The sequence below is a fragment of the Aedes albopictus genome, chromosome 3 (genome assembly GCF_035046485.1).
Source record: "Aedes albopictus strain Foshan chromosome 3, AalbF5, whole genome shotgun sequence".
In the NCBI taxonomy this organism is placed as follows: Eukaryota; Metazoa; Arthropoda; class Insecta; order Diptera; family Culicidae; genus Aedes; species Aedes albopictus.
The window spans coordinates 286,395,804-286,418,457 of NC_085138.1; positions in this window are offsets into that span (position 1 = coordinate 286,395,804).

Below are 22,654 nucleotides of genomic sequence, written 5' to 3' on the forward strand. Positions count from 1 at the left end.
GTTGCTTTAATCAGTCTAGTCAGCTTCCCGGGAAAGCTGTTCTCGTCCATAATTTTCCATAGCTCTGTGCGGTCGATTCTGTCGTATGCCGCTTTGAAGTCGATGAACAGGTGATGCATTGGGACCTGGTATTCACGGCATTTCTGGAGGATTTGCCGTACGGTGAAGTTCTGGTCCGTTGTCGACCGGCCATCGTTGAAACCGGCTTGGTAACTTCCCACGAACTCATTTACTTTAGGTGAAAGACGACGGAAGATGATCTGGGATTGCACTTTGTAGGCGGCATTCAAAATGGTGATCGCTCGAAAGTTCTCACACATTAACTTGTCGCCTTTCTTGTGGATGGGATAGATTATCCCTTCCTTCCACTCCTCCGGTAGCTGTTCGGTTTCCCAGATCTTGACTACTAACTGGTGCAGACAGGTGGCCAACTTTTCCGGGCCCATCTTGATGAGTTCTGCTGCGATACCGTCCTTACCAGCCGCTTTGTTGTTTTTGAGCTGGTGGATGGCATCCTTAACTTCCCTCAGCGTGGGAGTTGGTTCGTTCCTGTCCTCTGCTGGGGGTGGAAGCTCAGGTAAAATATTATCTCCTGGGCGCCGGGGTGGTGTTTTTAACCCCCGGCGAAGACTGGCGCTCGAGCCTAGCTATTTAGCACTGTAGTTGGAGGAAATGCCAATGCAGAACCCGTAGCTTCCGGGAAGGTAAGCCCAGCTCCCTGGGTTAGTGGGTTGGTGTCAGGCCCTGCGAGCCAGCCGTAAAAAAGACTAGCACCGGAAAATCAACAAGAGGCCAATAACCTGCTGATCTTGAAACCCAAAAATCGCCCGCTCTGCTCTCATGAAGTAAAAACCTATTAATCAGACCTATTAACCTATTAGCCAGATTCAGAACACGGATTCGAAACCCTGCCATGCTCCAATGTTACGTGCCTACCGATGCTGGTGAAATGCAAGGCAGCTGCTGATTCCAACAACTTGAACTATGAGCACGCCATAGGACGCCAGAGTCTCGGAGAAATGAACGAGAACGGAGAGCTTTTTGTAGAGTTTTGTGGCAACAATGACATGGTGATTGGGGGATCACTCTTTCCACATCGACCAATGCACGAAGTGACTTGGGCTTCCCGAGATGGCGTCATGGAAAATCAAATTGACCACATCTGCATCAGCTGAAAATGGAGACGGAGTCTTTTAGATGTGCGGAATAAACGTAGCGCATAAATATTGGAGGAGAAAATCGGGCGCAGATTGAAGCGCAGAATTTGGGTTAGCTACGCACCCGGAGAAAGCAGTGGGTCACGGATGATACCTGGAGGAAGATAGAGAAGCGAAGGAACGCCAAGGCCACGATACAGCGAGCGAAAATACGAGGAGCCAAAGCCGTAGCCTGTCAGCGCTATTCGGCTCCCAAGAAGGAAATTAAACGCTCATGTAGACGGGACAAAAGATCGTGGGCGGACTCCCTAGCCGACGAAGGCGAGAAAGCCGCAAACACCGTCGACATCCGTCTCCTATACGATGTTTCACGTCGCCTTAGACTAAGATGAATGCTACGAAGCCCATGAAAGACACGTCTGGACAGTTACTGACTGACCCGGTTTACCAGCTGAAATGCTGGTTCGAGTACTTTGAAAACCTTTTTCAATAATTGGCTACGCCATCAACACCTCAGCATGATTCACCAAGGGTTAGAAGCATTACCCATGTCAACACCAATGCTCCATCAGTGCAGGAGATAAGAACAGCCATCCGTAGCATTAAATCGAACAGAGCTCCGGGGGTCGATCGCATATAAGTCGAACTCAAAGCTGATCCCGTAGAATCTGCATAAGTGCAGTATTAATTTTTTTCAATATTTGGGAAACCGTGACATTTCTGGCCAACTGGATGGAGAGTGGCGGAGTTAGTCGCCTGGATTGTGAGGTCGCGTATAATGCCAAGTGATTCTAATGTAGTTTGCTAAGTGATTGAGTGAATTACGTAATATTCACAATGCAGTGCAAAAATGACACAACCCTACAACGGCAGCAAGCAAGATTCCGTGTCGGAGAGCCTTGTGTGCACCATATCAATCTTGAAAATGTGTGGGGAGCCCTCAGGCGCAATGGTGTTCCTGAGAAAGTCATCGGCCTCATTGAAGCACAGTACGAGGCATTTTCGTGTAGCGTACTGCACAAGGGTGTCCCATCCGGGTCGTCGCTGGAGTGAGGCAAGGATGTGTACTGTTACCGCTATTGTTCTTCATCGTTATCAACCAGATTCTTTTAGGTGTGATTGATCGTGAATCAAAGCGTGAGTTGCTGTGGTAGCCCATTACCATGGAGCACCTGAATGACTTCGAACTAACTGATGACGTTGCTCTCCTAGCTCCACGGCGCTCTGATATGCAGAGCAAGTTCGATGATCTTGCTGATCACTCCCAACGGCAGGTTTTACCATCAACATCAACAAGAGCAAATCGTTGGATGTAAACATGAATAACCCTGCCAGTTTTACGGTGGCTGGGAAACAAGTAGAGAATGTTGAAAGCTTCCAATATCTTGGTAGTCAAATGGCGACCGATCATTGGTCATAGAAAACTTCTAAAAGCTGCTCGAACAGAACCCTCTAACACGTTTTATGAGTATGTACTACTGGTACATAACACTGGAGGACAAGGGCGTAGCCAGCTTTTCGGCCAGAGGGGGGCGAGCACCCTTAAACTGAAAACCACTTTGCAGTAACATGGAGTTCAAATACTTCATCATTTAAAAAAAATAAAAGTGAAGTATATGGGTGATTAACAGGAATGGTTCAATGGAAGAATCATATATGATTATAATCCTGAGGAATTCCTCAAGATATTGCTTCAGGAATTTCTTAACAAATGCCATCATGAATTTAAGCAGTTTCTCCAGAAATTTCTTTAATATTTTTCCAGGTTATTTTAATGTAGATATTCCAGAAAAAATCACCTTCGGAAAACTTGCAGTAATTCCGTTGGGAATACTTTCAGAAATGTCTTCAATAATTCCTCCAGACGTTTTATTACGAATTTCACCATGCATTCTTTTGAGAATTTCCCCAGTAATTCTTTACAAATATTATTCTTAATTCCACCAGAAATCCGTTTGAGAAGCTCCAGAAAATACTTTAAGAAATTCTCCGGGAATTCTTTCAAAAATTCCAATCAATCTAAGATTCCTTTCCTTGAGGAATACCATAAGAAATTTTTGGAGAAATTTCTTCGAAAAATCCTTTAATGAACTCCTTCGGAATTACGGGAAAAAATTCTTTGAAAATTTCTAAAGGAATTCCTTCGGAAATTCCTGGAGGAATATCTTTGGAAGTTGCTAGAGGAATGCATTCGGAAATTTTTAAAGGAATCAATTAAAAATAATTTCAGGAATTTATTTCGAAAATCCATGAGGAATTCCACCTGAAATTCCTTGACAAATTCTTCATAAATTTCATGAAGAATTCCTTCATTTCTAAAGCTCCTTGAGAAATTCCATAAGACATTCCTTCGAGAGTTCTTCTACGATTCCGTTTAGAAGATTCTTCGGGAATTCCTTGAGGAATTTCTTTGAAATAGATTTAGAATATTCCTTGAGGAACTCCTTCGGAGTTTTCGTGAGGAATTCTTCCGAAAATTCCTTGAGGAATGCCTTCAAAAAATTTTGGAGGAATTCATCCGGAAATTTCTGTGAGAATTCCTTCCCAAATTCCTGAAGCAATTCTTTCGAAAATATTGAAAAAAATCACTAAAAGTCTCTTGAGATATCCCTTTTGAAATTCCATAAGGAATTTCTTTAAAAATCTTTCAAAACTTCCTTGAAAAAATATTTCGAAAATTCCTGAAGAAATTCTTTTTGGGGTTTTTTTATTTTCTAGAGGAACTCATTCGGAAATTCTTTGAAGAGTTCCTTTAAAAATGCCTTGATAAGGAAAATTCGGAAATTGTTGAAGGAGTTCGTTTGGAATTTTTTTTGACATATGTCTGAAATGCGTGCTGAAATGTCTTATGGAATTTTGTGGAAATTTTGTGAGAAATTGTTTGATAAGTTCGTTGAGGATTTTTTTTCGGTTTTTTTATAAGTCTTTACGAAATTCCTCAAGGAATTCCAGCGAAAGATCTTTTAGAAGTTTCTTCGGAAATTCCTCAAGAAATTCCTTCAAAAATGTACTGCGAAACTCCTATGAAAACTTGAGAAACTTCTTCAAACATTCCTTCAGAAACACGTTTAGGGATTATGTGAGAAAATCCTAAGGAAATTTTTTGAGGACAACCGTCAACAATTTTTGGAGGAATTCATTCGGGAATTTTTGGAGGTATTTCAAAGCAAATCCATTAGAAATTTCTTTGGAAATTCCGGGAGGGATTTCTTTGGAAATTCGTAGAGGAATTCCTTCTGAAATTCAGGAGAAAATCCTTTGAAAATTCCAGGAGAAATTCCTTTGAAAATTCCTTGAGGAATTCCTACGGAAATTCCTGGACAAGATCCTCCGGAAACTCATGGAGGAATTCTTCGGGAAAATCCTAGAGGAATTCCCTCGGAAATTCTTGGAGGAATTCCTTCGAGAATTCGTGAAGGATTTCCTTCGGGAATTCCTGGAGGAATTTCTTCGGAAATTCCTGGAGTAATTCCTTCGGAAATACGTGGAGAAATTCCTTCCTGAAATTTCTGGAGGAATTCCTTCGGAAATTCATAAAGAAATTCCTTCAGAAAACCCTTGAGCGATTCCTTCGCAAAAGTCCTGGAGGAATTCCTTCTGAAATTTATGGAGGAACTCCTTCGGAAATTCGTGAAGGAATTCTTGGAGAAATTCTTTCGAAAATTCCTGGTGGTATTCCTTCGGACATTCACGAAAGAATTCCTTCGGAAATTCCGGCAGGAACTCCTTTGAAAATTCCAGGTGAAATTCCCTTGAAAACCCCTGGAGGAATTCCACCGGAAATTACTGCAGGAATTCCCTCGGAAATTCCAGGAGAAATTCCTTCGGAAATTGCCGGAAGTTTTCCTTTGGAAATTTCTGAAGGAATGCCTCCGGAAATTTATGAAGGAATTCCTTCCGAAATTCCAGGAGGAATTCCTTCGCAAATTGCAGAAGGAATTTCTTTGAAAATTCCTGGAGGATCTCCTTCGGAAATTCCTGGAGGATCTTCTCCGGAAATTTCTGAAGTAATTCATCTGGAAATTCATGGAGGAATTTCTCAGGAAATTCCTGAAGGAATTCCTTTGAAAATTCGTGGAGGAATTTCTTCAGAAATTCGTGAATGAATTCTTTCGTAAAATTTCTGGAGCAATTCCTTCGGAAACTCATGGAGGAACTCCTTCGGAAAATGCTTTAGGATTTCCTTCGCAAAATTTCTGGAGGAATTCCTTCGGAAATTCATGGAGGAATTCCTTCGGTATTTCCTGGAGGAATTCCTCCGGAAATTTCTCAAGGAATTTCTTCGGAAATTCGTGGAGGGATTCCGTCGGAAAATTTCTAGAGGAATTCCTTTGAAAATTCATGTAAGAATTCCTTCGGAAAATTCTTTAGAAATTCCTTCGCAAAATTCCTGGAGGAATTCCTTCGGACATTCATGAAAGAATTCCTTCGGAAATTTCAGGAGGAAATCCTTTGAAAATTCCAAGAGGAATTCCCTTGAAAATTCCTGGAAGAATTCCTTTGGGAATTCCTGGAGGAATTCCGCCGGAAATTCCTAGAGTAATTCCTCCAGAAATTTGTGGAGGAATTTTTCCGAAATTTCCTGGAGGAATTTCTCCGGAAGTTCCTGGAGGATTTTCCTCCGAAATTCCTGGAGGAATTGCCACGGAAATTCCTGGAGGAATTCTCTCGGAAATACATGGAGGAATTCATTCGGAAAATCCTGAAGGAATTTCTTTCGCAAAATTCCTGGTGGAATTTCCGACAGAATTTCTCCTGGAATTTCTGAAGGAATTCTTCCTGGAATTTCTAAAAAAAAAAATCCTTCAGGAATTTCCAAAAGAGTTTCTCCAGGAATTTCCGAAGCAATTCCTCCTGCAATTTCCAAAGGAATTCGTCCAGTAGTTTCCGAAGGAATTCCTCCAGGAATCATGAAACGCATTCCTCTAAGAAATTTGGAATGATTTTTTCCAGGAATGTCCTAAGGAATTCATCCAAGGATTTTCTCAGGAATTTCTCTATAGATTTCTGAAAGAATTCCTCCAGAAATTTCCGGAGGTATTCATCCAAGACTTTTCGAGGGAACTCCCCAAGGAATTTCCAAAGGAATTCCTCCAGAAATTTTCGAAGGAATTTGTTCAGGAATTTCCGAACGAATTCCTTCAGGAATTTCCGAACGAATTCCTTCAGGAATTTCCGAAGGAATTCCTTCAGGAATTTCCGAAGGAATTTGCGAAGGGATTCCTCCAAGAATTCTGAATTTTTTTAAGGAATTCTTCCAGGATTTTTTGAAGGAATTGCTTCAGGAATTTCCGAAGCAATTCCTCCCGGAATTTCCGAAAGAATTCCTGAAGAAATTCATTCTGGAATTTCCGAATGAATTCCTCCAGGAATCTCCAAAGGAATTCGTCCAGCAATTTCCTCCAGTAATTTCCGAACGAAGTCCTTCACGAATTTCCGATGGAATTTCTCCAGAAATTTCAGAAGGAATTCTTTCAGGATTTTGCGGAGGGATTCCTCCAAGAATTTTGGAAAGAATTCCTCCAGGAATTTCCAATGGAATTCCTCCAGCAATTTTCGATGGAATTCCTTCAGAAATTTCCGAAAGAATTCCTCCAGGAATTCCTAAAGGAATTTCTCCTCCGGGAATCTCCAAAGGAATTCGTCCAACAATTTTCGAAAGAATTCCTCCCGAAATTTCTGGAAGAATTCCTCCAGGAATTTTTAAAGGAATTCCTAATGGAATTCCCGAAAGAATTCCTCCCGGAATTTCCGAAAGAATTCCTTCAGGATTTTCCGAAGGAATTCTGCTAGGAATTTCCGACGGTCATTCTTCAGGAATTTCCAAAAAAAAATCCTCCAGGAATTTCTGAAGGAATTCCTCCAGAAATTTCCAAAAGAATTGGTCCAGCAATTTCCTAAGGAATTCATCCAGTAATTGCCGAAGAAATTATTGCAGGAATTTCCAAAGGAATTCCTCCTGGAATTTCCAATGAAATTTGCCCAGCAATTTCCGAAGGGATTTCTCCCGGAATTTCCGAAAAGAAATTGGTCCAGCAATTTCCGAAGGAATTCCTCCCGAAATTTCTGAAAGAATTCCTCCAGGAATTTCCGATGGAAATCCTCCTGGAATTTCCGAAGGAATTCCTCCTGGAATTTCCGAAGGAATTCCTCCATGAATTCCGCTATGTATTTCCGAAGCAATTCCTGCAAGAATTTCCAAAAAAAAATCCAAAAAGTATTTCCGAAAAAAATCCTCTACGACTTTCCGAAGGAATTCCTCCAGGACTTTCGGAAGGAATTCCTCCAGGAATTTTCAATGACATTCGTCCAGCAATTTTCGAAGGAATTCCTCCAGGAATTTCCAAAAGCATTCCACCAGGAAGTTTGGAATTATTTCGTCCAGGAATTTCGTAAGGAATTCACCTAAGGATTACCTCACGAATTTCTCTCTGGGTTTCTGAAAGAATTCCTCCACTAATCTCCGAAGGTATTCATCCAAGATTTTCCCAAGGAACTGCCCAAGGAATTTCCGAAAGAATTGCTCCAGGAATTTCCGAAGGAATTCCTTCAGGAATTTCCGATGGCATTCTTTCAGGAATTTGCGAAGGGATTCCTTCAGGAATTTCTAAAGGAATTCCTCCAGGTATTTCCGGAGGAATACCCTCAGGAATTTTCGAAGGTATTCTTCCAAGAATTTCCGAAGGAATTCCTGCATACATTAAAAAAATACGAGGATGCAGGAGAATTTTATTTTTACCAGTCAAAAACAGCTCTGATCATCTAAGTTTTTCAGTTAAGTTAGAATATAGTTGATCGGTCAGGGGGGGCCACGGCCCCCCCCTGCCCCCCCCTGGCTACGCCCTTGCTGGAGGAAACCCCATCTCCGATTATTTATTTTTTTTTTTTTATTTTTATTTTAATTTTATTTGCCACTGTAAAAGTTAATGAAAACTGTGCACAGCTACTTCAAAAGTGTAATTCATTCAGTGTATGTGTGTGTGTGTTTGTGAATCTTGTGTAAATACTAGTGTACCTGCTGAAGTTGGTTCAAAGTATGGAAACTAATCATGATGGACATCTTTATAGTGCCGGAAAGGAAGCCATTTCCCCAACTGTACCGACTGTACACCAGGAACTTCCCAACCCTACGAGCCCATACAAGTAGGTTAATGATCCTGGAAGCGGATCCCGCGCCTACAGTCGCGTTACTTTTGATTATCGTAGGGAGCCAGCACTGTGAGCTTAAGGTTTGTTTTTAGTCCAAAAGCAATAATTCAAGTAATCCGACGCTAGTCACACCAGCTACGTACAGTGTGGTTTCACAATCGTAATTAGTGAATTATTGCTGATTATGTGCTAATTGTGATAGGTGTGAACGTAGACGATTTTTAAAGCTTGAAAGTGATCTTGCCAGTTTTATCTCGATTGGAAGATTGTTAAAAAGCCTAATTCCTCTTTGAAAAACACTGTTTTGTGCCATAGAAGTTCGTGATAACACTTGGTAAATATTGTTTTGCTGCCTTGTACGTTGTGTATGTACTGTGGATACCCTAATGAGTGGAATATTACATTTTATCAAACCGTGTTGTACTTTATACAAATAAATCATGATCTCAAACTTATTTAAATTATTTAAAGCCAAAACTTTTTCATTATACAAATCAGAGGATCTAGTCAACCTGGGTAATTTTTTAATTATTTTTATTATGCCATTTTGAAGACGAGATAGCTTGAGCAAATGCACGTTACTAGTACTGCCCCAAATGCAATTCATGTACATTATGTGTGGATGTACAAATGCGAAATATACTTTCCAGGCAGTATCTTCTGTTACTAAAGGTCGCAGTTTTTTCAATGCAAAAGTCATAGTTTTGAGTTTGTTTTCTACATTGATTATATGAGACGTCCATTTAATATTGGAATCAATGATCAAGCCCAGAAACTTGGTTTGTTCAACTTGTTTTAAGTATGTATTATCACATACTACTCTAATAATCGGTGACTGACCACGAAGGCTAAATGTCATAACTAATGTTTTGTCAACATTTAGCGCTAAGCAATTCTGCTTGCACCATTGATTAATTAGTTTTATATCGTGTTCCATGTTACTTACTAGGATTGCTTCATTTCCTGCTTCGTAGTATAAAGTGGCATCATCTGCATAAAGCTGAAGGTAACCCTTCAGTGGTAGCGCAAATATATCATTAATGAAAATTATAAACAATAATGGTCCTAATATAGATCCTTGAGGAACACCATATTTAATGTAGCGGGGTTGTCCAACTGAGTTATTTATTTTCACTACCTGACATCTATTCGTGAGGTAACTTTCCATTAAATTTTGTGCTTCTGGTGAAAATCCAATTTTCGTTAATTTGTGCAACAATATTTTATGGTCTACGCAATCAAAAGCCTTTTTAAAGTCAATAAACATTGCTGCTACTTTTTCAGATCTGTCCAATCCGTCTACGATTTTGCAAACGAAATTAATAGAGGCTGTAAGCGTGTTGGACTTAGGAATGAAGCCAAATTGATTCTGGTTTATAACATTATGCTGATCAAGAAATACCCTAATCTGATCATGTAACAATCGTTCAAATGGTTTTGATGCAGAATTCAATACAGAAATGGGTCTATAGTTGCATATATCAGACTTCGACCCTGCTTTATACAACGGAATAACTTTGGCTGTTTTTAAAGAACTAGGAAACTGATTTGCAATAATGCAATGATTAAACAGTTCCGTGTATTTCGGCACGAGCATGTGTTTAAAGTTTTTCAGGAATTTATTTGGAACTCCATCGTTCCCTGTGGACGCATTTACGTTGATGTTATCAAAAGCACGGAGAACATCATTTTCAGTTACAGTGGAAAAATTAAATGATTGTCCAACAACATCTGTTTGAACAAAAACACTTGGCGGCCTGTGTGTTATTATCGTTTCTACACTATTGATGAAGTATTCATTGAACATTTCACAAAGCTGACGTTCATCGGTAACTCGACCAGTTGGACAATCAATCGCGTAACTATGCGATTGTTGATTCGAATTGTTATATATTATTTCATTTAGCGTATTCCAGAATTGTTTAGGATTATGAGTGTTTTCGCCAAGCTTACTGTTGTAATAGTTTTTTTTTGTCCATTTGATATGGTTATTTAAATTATTCCTATACTGAATGTATTCAGCGGTATATCTAGAGTCCCTGCGGGAATTTCGATATAGCCTATTTTTAATATCAATCATTGATAAAATTTCATTGGTTATGTATGGTTTTCGTGGACTTTTATTCACGTTAACGTTGATTTCCCGAGTGTTTTGTTGAATTTGAGAGCTGATGGAATTCATGAGCTCATCAAAAGATGTTGCATTTTCTAGGGCTAAACTTTCAGGAGTTATTCTATTATACGAAATTACAGTTTTTGTTTTTCGATTTCTTACTGTTCGTAAATTGCAGTTAACGGATAATAAAATCGTTCGATGATCTGACACATGTGGTTCAGAGTCCATCATTCGAAAATCATAGCTATATTCACTAATGTCGGTAAATGCATGATCAATTAAGGTGCTAATTGAGTTAGATACCCGCGTAGCGTAATCGCTACTGATTGGATTAATGAATATAAATCCACTCCCTTCAACTGTGATTGTATAATCAGATACTAGTCTTTGTTGCGTATCTAACATATTGATGTTAAAGTCACCTAAAACTATTGTCTTAGGATAGTCGTGTAGAACATTTTCCAATTCATTCAAAAACTCCAACTGATTTCTACCAGGATTGTATACCCCCATTATTTTGATTTTTTCGTTAATCAAATCAACCACAACAAAATCGTTTACATCTCTGTGAGTTGAGAGAATCATTTGCGAACTAACATCTTGACGTACAAATATTGACACGCCACCTCCACGATCAGAGTCGCGCGTGCAATGGTATGATCGATAATTATGTATGTTAAATATTTCCCAACTGTAGAGCCAAGTTTCGCTCAAAACTATCACATGTATCGATTGGTTTAAGCTGTGTATGAATGATTCCAGGCAATCGAGCTTATTGCGGCAGCTTCTAATATTGAGGTATAAAATATTGAGAGAAGTGACAGAGAGATTATCAAAGTTTCGTGAGCATGTAGTAGTGAGTTGAATACTATCAAATTCAGGCATAAGGCATATGTATCATCTTGGTAGCCTTCGAAACAGATATGAGGTCATCCATTTCAGCAACAACAACAGCCAGCGAAACAGCAACAACAGCACTCGATGATCCAATACAAGCAACAGCAACACGATATATCTTTTTGGTATATGTGGCACACCAGCGATATAACGAAAGCGGTACTGTCTATCAGCCTATGATGATTTTAAGAAAAACCAACTAATTTTTACAACAAATCTTCACTGCGAACTTAAGAACAGCGTTTCAAACTGTCAAACTGAACTAGTTCTGGTATTTATGCAGATCTGGTTGATAACTATTTTAACAATTTTCAAGACACCAAGTTAGGCGTTTTTTGACACACACATACGTGTACTTTGCCACCAATCTATTGTACTATTAACACCAATCGTTACAACTTCTCAAACTTCGACTATTCCTCTGTGGATTCCGAACTGTCCATGAACGATGAGGAATACCAGAGTCTTTTTTATTCCATGTGTGTTCCACAATTTTTTGCAAGTAAGTTCGAGCATGAGAAAGCGGACTCTCTGGTTAAGGTGGGCGCTAGCCCAAACGATATATACGAGCGACAAATCACTATCGACGATTTTTTTTTTGCATTGGCCCGGCAGGAGACCTTGATCAGCTGGCAACACAAACGGAGAGATGGAGAGATGGGTAGATGGTTGCACTCTATCATCCCACAGGTGTCGATGAACCCATTGTTCAAAGGGTTGCATCCAACCACTATTTGTTAAACGCACATATCTTCCGTATTGGCTCTCTGTGTCTGCGGCGTGGCTTAGCAGGATATCGAGCATGTCGTATGGGGATGCGATAAGTATAGTGAGGTCAGATCTGAGCTGTATCAAATTCTCCGGGTCCGAGGTAAACAACAGAAACCCGTTAGAGAAGTGTTGGCAGACCTTGATTATGAATACATGAATCTGATATATCAGTTTTTAAAACGTGTTGATCTCAGAGTTTGATGTAGTACGTTGCTTGTTTTTGTTACCGATTAAGTCCCTTTTTTCGGTTCCGTTACAGATCAGGACATTTTGATGCACTCAATGAAAAGTTACAACTTGTTGAACTTTTAGCGAGACATCTTACTTTAAACTCGAGTGAAGTTCGGTGTAACGACGGTGCGGTCAGAGATGGCCATGAATCTATAATACATACCAGGTAATACGCAACGTCGAGAAGAGATATCGGTTTTTGAGCATTTGATGAATCCAATTGGAAATCATTGGAAATATACCATGACTCCGTGCGGCTTCCAATATGGCATCGAAAGGCACATTGTCAAAGGCACCCTCGATATCTAAGAAAACACCCAAACAAGATTGCTTTTGAGCGAATGCTTTCTCGATATCATCGTAAACAACCTTGTGTAAAAGAGTCACAGTGGGCTTACCAGATTGATAGGCATGTTGGTTCACATGAAGAGGCACGTTGGCCAGATGAACATCACGGGTGTGATGATCCACAATGCGTTATAAGCATTTCGGAAGAAAAGAGGTCAAACTGATAGGTCTGACACTCTCTGCTACTTCATGCAACGCACGACCCACTTTCGGAATAAACTTCACAGTAATATCCCGCCAAGATTTGGGAATATACCCTGTAGCAAAACTGCAAACAAGTATTTTTTTCAAAACGTGTTTGAAATATTAAAATCCCTTCTGAAGCAAAATAGGATAAATCCCATCTGCACCAGGAGATTTGAAAGGAGCAAAGCTATTAGATGCACACTCAATCGATTCTATAGTTACGATACTCCGAGCCGAAGCCAGGGAATCATAACTACAAGAAAAGACATCAGGTTCATCCGAAGATGTAATATCCACACATCCAGGGAAGTGTGTGCTGAATAAGCATTCCAGAACTTCCTCATCAGAGGAAGTCAGATCGCCATTTGGCAAACGAAGTTCGTTCACTCGGAAATCCTTAGATTTCGCAAGGATTTCATTTAACCGACTGACTTCACTCAAGCTGGAAACATTTGTACAAAGGTTTTTCCAGCCGGATCGATCAGCAGACCGGAGAGCTTTCCCGTAGGCCTTGCGAGCAGACCTGAAAGCTTCCGAACCAGCCGAACGTCGTCTGTTTCAACTCTTTCTACATTGTTTCCTGAGTTTCGCCAGATCAGAGTTCCACCAAGGGGTTCCTCTTGTGATCTTCACAGACCGTAGAGGGCATGGTTCTTCAAAAGCTTCCATGATGAAGGTCGTTGTAGTATCAACGGCATCATCTAAATCACTTGGAGTGTCAATGGATGGTGAGTATTCATGAAATTTGGTCGCAACCAAATCAGTAAAAAGATCCCAGTTTGTTGACCGGGGATTCCTGAAACGCAATGTTTGCGAAGTAACATTTAAATGTTCAAAAAAAAAAGATGTAGCGATGGTCAGATAAATATTCTTCATCTGACACATGCCAATTGGTCAGCTCGTGACTAATTCTACTAAAGCAAAGCGTTATGTCTAACACTTCCTCTCTAGCAGATACCATGAAGGTTGGGCGGTTGCCTATGTTAAGTAATGCAAGATCTGTACTACTTAAGTACTCCATCAAACTGGAGCCTCTCAAGTTAATGTCTGAGCTGCCCCAAATGATATGGAGAGCATTAACATCACTGCCAGCAATTAGCGGAAGGCCTTTTGAAGTAAAGTATGCGATGAGTTGTTTGAAAGCATCCGTAGGGGATGGTTCATCATGTGGTAAATAAACCGAACAATAGACATATTGCCTGTTGAGGTTTCCAACAGATACATCAATTGTGATAGCACATACATCTCTGGTGATTAGTTCAGAGATGAGTGTAGCAACTATTGCGTTGTTGACAAGCACACAGGTTCGAGGCATGACACGTGAGTTCACCATTTCATGTTTACTGAAAGTAGCAATAGCAAACACCGGGTTCACAAGGTTTCCTAGATAGAAATTCCCCTTACGGAAGTAAGGTCCTTGGACCAAGGCCACTTGGGCTGAACCATTTTGCATAAGTCTGCAAAGATTGATTGTTGCTGTTCTTTTATGCTGAAGATTGATCTGAGCTATCCTAACCGTAGCCACTACCCAAACTAGGCAAGATTAAACTCTTCGCAACAACAGCACAACAAACCCAAGCAAAACACATGTTATATATTAGTTACGACAGCGCAGGTTTAGGTTGTATAGAAGTTTATTTGACGTTATTCCAACACAATGTTAGAATTACGTAAAATTAACTTCTATACAACCAAAACTTGCGCTGTCATAACTCTTATATAACATGTGTGTTGCTTGGGAAGAACAGCAGCAACAAAACCAGATCGGTATCGATTGGAAAACGCCAAAGGCGAGGATACACAGAATACACTGTGTAAATCGCATAATGCGAAACCATATAGGTAAAAATTTAAACTAATTAACAACATCTTCATAATCCCGCCCTTATTTAGCCTCAAGTGAGACTAAAGAAGGGCAGCCGATTGTCTCGGAGAAACATAAGGTCCACTGCACCATTGCTCCGGTTAGCTCAGTAAGGGCAACATACTGTGGAGGGCGCCCTGGTACTCCACAGGCTCCGTTTCCGGTTAGGTTTTTATTAGACCCCCTAGCCATTCATTCCTAGGCACGGTAAGCATGAAGCCGCATCACACCATGAATAAGGGGTCATCTGTTGGTGGACTCTAACCACCGGAACAGGCGGTCCGTAGTGTTATTCTTAGCCAATTGAGACAATCGATACCGACACTACACAGCTATCTAGGCTGATCGAGAAAAGAAGTTAATATTGATGATCAACTTCATACAATAAAGAAATGAGAAAATCTCGAAGGAAAATCTGGAGGTCTTATTGTGAAAACATAGAAAAAAACCCAGATGTAGCAAAACTGCAAAAAGTTCTTTCCAAAGACCATTCAAATGGCCTGGGAAGATTGAAAAAAAAAACAGACGGGAGTTTCACTGTTGATACAAACGAAACACTTAAAATAATGATGGAAACTCATTTCCCTGGATCAAGTTTACTATCAAGTGTTGATGAAGATGGTACGGGAGTTGATGAAAACTATAGGCCAATATGGACTGTAGACACCAACTTTACTATACCGGATACAATCTTCACACGATCTTGAGTTGAATGGGCAGTGAACTCCTTCGAACCATTCAAATCTCCGGGAAGGGATGGCATATTTCCTGCACTTCTTCAGAAGGGTGGAAAAGAATTGCTAGATTCCCTTACTAGTATTTTTAAATGCAGTTTAACTTTAGGGCATATGCCCTAAAGTATGGACTCAAGTTCGAGTAGTTTTTATTCCAAAAGCGGGTTAAAAAGACAAAGCACAACCAAAATCTTTCAGGCCTATAAGTCTTACGTCTACCATACTCAAAATTATGGAAAAGATAATAGACGAATACATAAAATCAAATTATTTACAAAGATATCCTCTCAGTAGATATCAATTTGCTTACCAATCCAATAAATCTACAGTCACAGCTCTTCACGAACTAGTTACAAAAAAAGAAAGTACGCTTAACAGGAAAGAAATTGCTTTTGTAGCATTTCTTGATATAGAAGGTGCTTTTGATAATGCATTTTACAGCTCTATTGGCGATTCAATGACAAATAGAAACTTCGATCCTTGTATCAAAAAGTGGATAATGGAAATGCTAAATAACACTGTCCGACAAAAAAAAACTTTTGCCGTGATCAGAGACCCTATTAGTAGGGCATACAAGCGGATGGAAAATGTAGAAAAATGCCATTTTCAAATTTGTTGGAGCACCCCTAGAAACTATTTGAGATGAGTTTGAATTTTATTCATTTTTGAAGGTTTGACACGAGCTTTAGAAATCATCATAAACACTTTTGAAATACAATATCTTTGAAATGCAATTTTGTGCACCGCTAAAATTTTCACAGATCTGAGAAGTAACTTCGATAAATAACTTGTCAAAATTTCAGCCTATTACGACATTCTATTTCATTGATATATATCCGGGAAGAATCAATTATGACTTATATAATACAAATCCTTGAAGTTTTCTCTTAATTCAATCACAAAAAGCAAGCCCCTATCCTTATCTAATCATGACAACATAACTATTTTACTTTGATTTGACTTCGAAATGCTACACTTATGATCTAAATAATTGAATTCAAATTTTCGAGAAGAAAATCCGGTCGATCTTTCAAATTACTAACGTGGTAAGCCTGTGTAAAAATAAAAATAAAATCTAATACATTTATATTTTGCGATCAGTACAAAAAAAAAACGTTTCCAGTGTTTTCGTGGGTTGTCTATATTCACTTATTGTTTCGAAGAACCTCCTAGCCATACCAAGGTGGTAAAATTGATAACTTTATTGAATAAAACAAGCTTATTTCAATACAATGAATTGAAGCTGGCATTGCGCAGAAAACATGGTTTGTGCTCACGACTGTTCAAAACAATACAACCCTAAAAAATGCAAACCAAAAATGAGAACACTCTCCATTTACTATTAGTAATCGTACAAGCACTGTTGCTTTCATCACATTTTAGTTAGTTTCACAATACAGAATGTGTATGTTGGGGTATTACCATTGAAGACACTTTTATGAAATTAATTGAATGAGTGTAATCAGTTTTGTACCTTTTAATTCCGCCCTATGTTGCTTATCCTTTGACAGATACACGTATTTCGACTACCACTTGTAATCTTCCTCAGTGTCAGTGTCAGGGCGGAATTAAAAGGTACAAAACTGATTACACTCATTCGAAGAGGGTATTCTGCTTAGAGGGTTCGAAAAGTCGGTACAAGAAATTAATTGAATTTGTCTTAATTTCAAGCTCAATAATGTCCTCCACGATTGTAAAATAGCTTTATAAGTTCCAGCAGCATAGGGTCTTGAACCATTTGGGCAGGATCACCTATTTTGGGCACTTGTGTCTATGACTCAGTCAATTTAGAACCGATTGACTTGATTTTTGAGACACGATCAGATACGCATATTATCTAGATGTGCAACAATTCAAGTCAATCGTTTTGGAATTGGACTGAGTTATAGCAGAAAGTGCCTAAAATAGGTGCTCCTGCCTAAATGATCCTAGATCCTATTTGTTAATATAGTGTTGAATATTATCTATCCAGAAGCACTAAGGCGAGTTAATATAATTTATTTAGTCCAAATATATATAGTCCAAATTAGTTTCAATGCAGAGGTCGATGGAATTTGAATATATTTTCCGCATCGTATTTAATTTTTCGCTGTAGCTGCTGCCTTGGCTGCTGCTGTTTCTGGGGGTGGTGATATCTCCCGCCACCACAAGCAACAACGGCAGCAGCAGTGCTGCTGATAAAACGAAACGAAAAGCCGTTGTTCGTTGGAGCACTAATCGGTAATAAATCAATAACTTTTTAAACAAGCAACCAATCGTTTTGCGGTCTTCGAAGGAAAGTTTCATAAATTATTTTTGTACAAGAAGCGTTGATCGATTTGAATAAAGGAGACAAGGGGCGACCTCTGGGATTTTTTGTTTGAAAGTGTAACTTTTCCCATAATAAATCCTATGGAAACTTTGAACCGCTTGCGCTAAATTATAGTTTCACCTATTGCACTGAAATTTTGTACAGTTCATATGGGACCTAAATGGCATCTAAAAAGTCGATTGGAGCGAGGATTTATTTTTTCCATACAAGCGTGTCCCATTGGGCGTGCTTTATGGGAACAGATTAATAAAAAAAAAAACCTAAAAGATTTTCACCATATAAGTCAGAGTTAGGCCTTCGCGGATATGTATCAATGAAACGGAATGTCGTAATAGGTAGAAATTTTGACTAGTTATTTATCAAAGTTGCTTCTCAGATCTGTGAAAATTTCAGCGGTGCAAAAAACTGCATTTCAAATATATTGTATTTCAAATGTGTTTATGATGATTTCTAAAGCTCTTGTCGAACCTTCAAAAATGAATAAAATTCAAACTCATCTAAAAAAGTTTCTAGGGGTGCTCCAACAAATTTAAAAATGGCATTTTTCTACATTTTCCATGCGCTTTTATGCCCTACTAATGGGGTCTCTGATCACGGCAAAAGTTTTTTTTTGTCGGACAGTGTAATAGGAAAGTATCGGCTGAATTGGGAGAATCATCCATAACTGTAAAGACTACCAGGGGATGCCCTCAAGGGGGTGTATTGTCCCCCTTACTATGTGTCACTTGTTGTTGATGATCTTCGTAATACACTAGTGGAAAAAGGCTTCGAAGTCATCGGTTTTGCAGATGACGTAGTTATAATAATGCGTGGAAAGTTTGACAGCATCATAACAAACAGAATGCAATCTGCACTAAACTGCGCCTGGCGTTGGTGTCAAAACGAAGGATTGAACATCAACCCTTCAAAAGCAGTTTTAGTGCCATTTACCCGCAGAAGAAAACCTGCTTTGAAAACTTTGAAAATTAACGGATCTATCTTAAAATACTCGTCAAATGCTAAATATCTGGGAGTAATTCTAGATGATAAACTTAACTGGAACTAACACTTAGAACATGTAATTAACAAAGCCACGAGTGCTCTTTGGGTAAGTAAAACTACGTTTGGAAGAAAATGGGGGCTCAAACCAAAAATGATTCATTGGATCTATACGGTTATCGTAAGACCCAGGATAGTCTATGCGTCGCTGGTTTGGTGGCCTAAGGCAAAACAATATACAACACAAAGAAGACTCGAAAAGTTACAACGTTTGGCTTGTATGGCTATAACAAGAGCAATGCATAGTACACCGTCAAAGGCCTTAGATGCCGCTCTTTATAAACTTCCACTGCATCAATATGTGCAAAAGGAAGCTGAAAAGAGTGCCCTAAGGCTAAGAAGAAGCACTATATTACTGGAAGGTAATCTTGTCGGGCATCTCAGTATACTGAAAGATTTTCCCGTTAATCAATTAGTAGTAATGAATGAAGACTGGATGGATAAGAGACTGAACTTTGATATACCATACACAGTGGTCAACACTGATCGTCAAGTATGGGAATCGGGGGGACCGAATATCTTACCAGGATCGGTTATTTTCTACACAGATGGCTCAAAGATGAATCATGGCACTGGAGCTGGAATTACCGGGCCAGGCTGAATATTTCAATATCAATGGGAAAATGGACAACCGTTATTCTTGCAGAAATATATGCAATTCTGGAGTGTGTGTCTGTATGCCTTAAGAGGAAGTACAGGTATACACGGGTTTGCATATTTTCAGATAGTCAGGCAGCTTTGAATGTACTAAAATCATTCACATGTCAGTCTAAACTGGTGTGGGTATGCATTGAACTACTGAAACAGTTGGCCGCTAAAAACCAGGTTAATCTGTACTGGGTACCAGGCCACTGTGGAATAGAAGGTAATGAAAAAGCTGATACATTTGCCAGAGAAGGCTCTGAAGTTCAATTCATAGGCCCAGAACCATTCTGTGGTGTATTTAAATGTGAAATACAAATGGAAGTAAAGCGATGGGAGGATCAAATGATACAATCAAACTGGATTGCTACGAAAACATCAAGACAATCCAAACTGTTCATAACTCCGAATGACAAAACTACAGAAAAACTATTAAACCTAAATAAAAAATCTCTGAGCATAGCTATTGGGCTTCTCACGGGGCACTGCCCGACACGATATCGTTTGAAAATATTAATCGATGTCAAACTGATGTCTGTCGATTCTGTAACTATGCAATTGAGACCTCTCACCATCTGTTATGTGACTGTCCAGCACTATTTGTGCGTAGAAGACAATATATCACCAAGGGTATTCTAAATCCTTCTGGAATTTGGATGAAAAATCCCAATTTGATGGTTGATTTTATCCTAAGAATCATCCCACATTGGGGTACTTCGCATAAACAGCAAACGACGTCAACCCTCAATGGTGACTCGTCGTCCTGAACAAATGCGAAACTAAACAGGGGTATACCACAATAGATCGAAGTAATGGTCGCAGTGGTTCAAATCCCAACAAAAAAAAAAACTTCATACGGGCCCGAACAGCCGACAGTGTTCTAGTGTTGGCAGTAAATACTCCAGTTGCCAGTTCTTATGATTTTTTATTCGCCAGACTGTATATACAGTGTCTGTAATGTGTACCTCAGTCGAGTCAAGTACAAGACACTGAATACGACCTTACAGTTGAGGTCGAAATAGGGTAAGGGAGGTATTTTGGACCCCTTTTAAAAGTGGATGAATAATTCAGTGAAAAAATAAGGTTTTCACTACATCCCATTCTTTTTTTGCACGGGTTTGGTTTTTGCTATAACTCAGTCATTTTTTAATCGATTCTCATGAAATTTTGTACACTGATAGTACTTACCGTTGTTAAATGTGTAAAAAGTTTCATGAAAATCGGTTAAACATTGTTTGAGTTATAGCGAAAACCAGACCCGTGCAAAAAAAAAAAAAGAATCGGGTGTATAATACATGAATAATTTCAGTAGGCTTTACTTAGAGCAACATGTGTTTTGTCGAAAAAGGGCAACCAGAACTCAAAATTGTTGTAGAAAAAACAAGAAGTATCAAAACTCCTGAAGGATCTCGGGCTTCTATTTTGGACCACCAAGTGAACATATTTTGGCCCACCTCATTATATTGTAATTCGATGATGAATTGGAAGCACCTGAGCAAAACATTACACATAGTTAAAACTACGTGAGTATTACAACTTTTTATTCACTTATTGAGGCAGGGAATGTTTAAAAATTACGTTACGTTAAATAATGAATAAATGCTGTTGCAATCGCCAGTTTTTACACATTTCAGTATGATGTTTCCTAAAAAAAAAGTAAATTCATTAACTAATGCATGACGTCAGTCATCGTGTATAAATTACGTAACGCTTCAAAGGAAGTGTGAAATTCTAGTGATTTTGTTAAATATAAGGGAATTCCACACATATGATAATGAGTGGGAAGGCCATCAAAAATAAAGTAATTATAATGGTACGTAATTTGTCAAACATGCATAAGGATAACACATTGTCTCAGTCAACTAATGGCCGAGAAGGATAACTGTTCTAAACTGGATGACAGAACACCTGAATTTTTCAACTTGGCGAAAAGCTGTTAGAACAAATCGAACCCTTAACAATCTCATTACAAAATAAACGTATTACAACCCAGATCAGAGGTCCCAACTTATTCTATTTATCTGTTTTCAGAGTACATTACGTTGGCATGAATGTTTTCTTTCTTTAGAAGGAACTGGAGTGATTTATTGGAATTTTATTGGAAGTGAAAACATTTTCTTTATTTTTAATTCTGAACAGCATATTTAACTGACATCCAAAATGAAGGTCACCACATAGTTGAATACTTTTCGTGTACCAATAATAATTTACCAAGATTTAGTAGAGATTATATGATAAATATCATAAAACTTCCTAGGTGGGCCAACATACCTGCCCGGTCCAAAATACTTCCACTACCCTACGTATCTGTCAAAGGATGCAAAGTGGAATTCAGAGGAACAGTACTTAACACGATTTTTGTTTTACTTACTAAATTGTTACTATTCGTAAACCGTTTTATTAAAATCAGGAAATCAAAAACGAATTCAAATGCAATTTTCGTGTCACACTCTGTTGATCAGAGGATTACCGGATTACAAAGGCCTTGATGTGGCCTTTTTCTTCTGAAAAAAAAAAAATGTTTATATAACATTACCTACCATTTTTCAGTCTTGCAAAGTAAAAGCATAAGAAAATAATCCTCTTGTCTCTTTGACTCTACCACTTCAATAATCCAAAGACAGGAAAATGATGCTCAGTTAAATTCTCCGACGCAGCTGGACATGCAATCTTCATCCGTAAACAAGACAAAGTGGTCATCATCCAATGTTGTCGCCTACGGAGGGTTTGTTCGTATATCTACATAAACAAGATATGGAGCCGACCGGCTGCACTGTGATGGACCATCCGACACATCCGACGCCTATTTATGCCATGCTGAAAATTAAAGACGGAAAAATGTAAACCGTAACCTTTGCACCATGCGTCATCCTGTTGTTACACACTTTCCTGAAGTGACAACCTGTCCGAGGAGGAAAAAAACGATAGGAAATACGATGCGCGCCTTTCTTCGGTGTCTCATAAATATTCATTTGGGTATCCTTGTATGTATCATCGGATCCAGAAATAGGGAATCCTTGGTAGGTGAGCTGTGTACGGTTTGATCTGATGGATCTCACACCACCCCTTGGTCCAGGATAAGGGAAAATGAAAAATGTTAGATAAACGACACGCGTTTTTCCCTGAACAGACTCTCGGTACCTACACCTACAATATCGGTCACTACATTTGTACCTTTTCATAGTTTTCGTATTGGAAATTGAATATATA